Source organism: Musa acuminata, unplaced genomic scaffold, assembly GCF_036884655.1.
Source record: "Musa acuminata AAA Group cultivar baxijiao unplaced genomic scaffold, Cavendish_Baxijiao_AAA HiC_scaffold_249, whole genome shotgun sequence".
Taxonomy (NCBI): domain Eukaryota; kingdom Viridiplantae; phylum Streptophyta; class Magnoliopsida; order Zingiberales; family Musaceae; genus Musa; species Musa acuminata.
The window spans coordinates 7501-10000 of record NW_027020514.1 but is presented as its reverse complement, the minus strand read 5'-3'; positions in this window follow the sequence as shown (position 1 = coordinate 10000).

Sequence of the window (2500 nt, the reverse complement as noted above, 5' to 3'; positions counted from 1 at the left end):
CACCCTGGAACCCCCCGGGTGGCACAGGGCTGGATGGGGCTTTCGTATAGCAGGGACGGTGCTGCCTCTCGCTTCGCTCGCTGTCCGCCGCTCGCCGCTCGCTCGTGCAGCCAAAAATGGCCAGTTTTGGCCCGTTTTTGGGCCGTTTTGGCCAGTTTTTGGCCTGTTCTTGCATTGCGCGGTGACCGTCGAGAGCGGAGCAAAACGTCAGCCATCTCAGCACCCTGGAACCCCCCGGGTGGCACAGGGCTGGATGGGGCTTTCGTATAGCAGGGACGGTGCTGCCTCTCGCTTCGCTCGCTGTCCGCCGCTCGCCGCTCGCTCGTGCAGCCAAAAATGGCCAGTTTTGGCCCGTTTTTGGGCCGTTTTGGCCAGTTTTTGGCCTGTTCTTGCATTGCGCGGTGACCGTCGAGAGCGGAGCAAAACGTCAGCCATCTCAGCACCCTGGAACCCCCCGGGTGGCACAGGGCTGGATGGGGCTTTCGTATAGCAGGGACGGTGCTGCCTCTCGCTTCGCTCGCTGTCCGCCGCTCGCCGCTCGCTCGTGCAGCCAAAAATGGCCAGTTTTGGCCCGTTTTTGGGCCGTTTTGGCCAGTTTTTGGCCTGTTCTTGCATTGCGCGGTGACCGTCGAGAGCGGAGCAAAACGTCAGCCATCTCAGCACCCTGGAACCCCCCGGGTGGCACAGGGCTGGATGGGGCTTTCGTATAGCAGGGACGGTGCTGCCTCTCGCTTCGCTCGCTGTCCGCCGCTCGCCGCTCGCTCGCGCAGCCAAAAATGGCCAGTTTTGGCCCGTTTTTGGGCCGTTTTGGCCAGTTTTTGGCCTGTTCTTGCTTGCGCGGTGACCGTCGAGAGCGGAGCAAAACGTCAGCCATCTCAGCACCCTGGAACCCCCCGGGTGGCACAGGGCTGGATGGGGCTTTCGTATAGCAGGGACGGTGCTGCCTCTCGCTTCGCTCGCTGTCCGCCGCTCGCCGCTCGCTCGTGCAGCCAAAAATGGCCAGTTTTGGCCCGTTTTTGGGCCGTTTTGGCCAGTTTTTGGCCTGTTCTTGCATTGCGCGGTGACCGTCGAGAGCGGAGCAAAACGTCAGCCATCTCAGCACCCTGGAACCCCCCCCGGGTGGCACAGGGCTGGATGGGGCTTTCGTATAGCAGGGACGGTGCTGCCTCTCGCTTCGCTCGCTGTCCGCCGCTCGCCGCTCGCTCGTGCAGCCAAAAATGGCCAGTTTTGGCCCGTTTTTGGGCCGTTTTGGCCAGTTTTTGGCCTGTTCTTGCATTGCGCGGTGACCGTCGAGAGCGGAGCAAAACGTCAGCCATCTCAGCACCCTGGAACCCCCCGGGTGGCACAGGGCTGGATGGGGCTTTCGTATAGCAGGGACGGTGCTGCCTCTCGCTTCGCTCGCTGTCCGCCGCTCGCCGCTCGCTCGTGCAGCCAAAAATGGCCAGTTTTGGCCCGTTTTTGGGCCGTTTTGGCCAGTTTTTGGCCTGTTCTTGCATTGCGCGGTGACCGTCGAGAGCGGAGCAAAACGTCAGCCATCTCAGCACCCTGGAACCCCCCGGGTGGCACAGGGCTGGATGGGGCTTTCGTATAGCAGGGACGGTGCTGCCTCTCGCTTCGCTCGCTGTCCGCCGCTCGCCGCTCGCTCGCGCAGCCAAAAATGGCCAGTTTTGGCCCGTTTTTGGGCCGTTTTGGCCAGTTTTTGGCCTGTTCTTGCATTGCGCGGTGACCGTCGAGAGCGGAGCAAAACGTCAGCCATCTCAGCACCCTGGAACCCCCCGGGTGGCACAGGGCTGGATGGGGCTTTCGTATAGCAGGGACGGTGCTGCCTCTCGCTTCGCTCGCTGTCCGCCGCTCGCCGCTCGCTCGTGCAGCCAAAAATGGCCAGTTTTGGCCCGTTTTTGGGCCGTTTTGGCCAGTTTTTGGCCTGTTCTTGCATTGCGCGGTGACCGTCGAGAGCGGAGCAAAACGTCAGCCATCTCAGCACCCTGGAACCCCCCGGGTGGCACAGGGCTGGATGGGGCTTTCGTATAGCAGGGACGGTGCTGCCTCTCGCTTCGCTCGCTGTCCGCCGCTCGCCGCTCGCTCGTGCAGCCAAAAATGGCCAGTTTTGGCCCGTTTTTGGGCCGTTTTGGCCAGTTTTTGGCCTGTTCTTGCATTGCGCGGTGACCGTCGAGAGCGGAGCAAAACGTCAGCCATCTCAGCACCCTGGAACCCCCCGGGTGGCACAGGGCTGGATGGGGCTTTCGTATAGCAGGGACGGTGCTGCCTCTCGCTTCGCTCGCTGTCCGCCGCTCGCCGCTCGCTCGTGCAGCCAAAAATGGCCAGTTTTGGCCCGTTTTTGGGCCGTTTTGGCCAGTTTTTGGCCTGTTCTTGCATTGCGCGGTGACCGTCGAGAGCGGAGCAAAACGTCAGCCATCTCAGCACCCTGGAACCCCCCGGGTGGCACAGGGCTGGATGGGGCTTTCGTATAGCAGGGACGGTGCTGCCTCTCGCTTCGCTC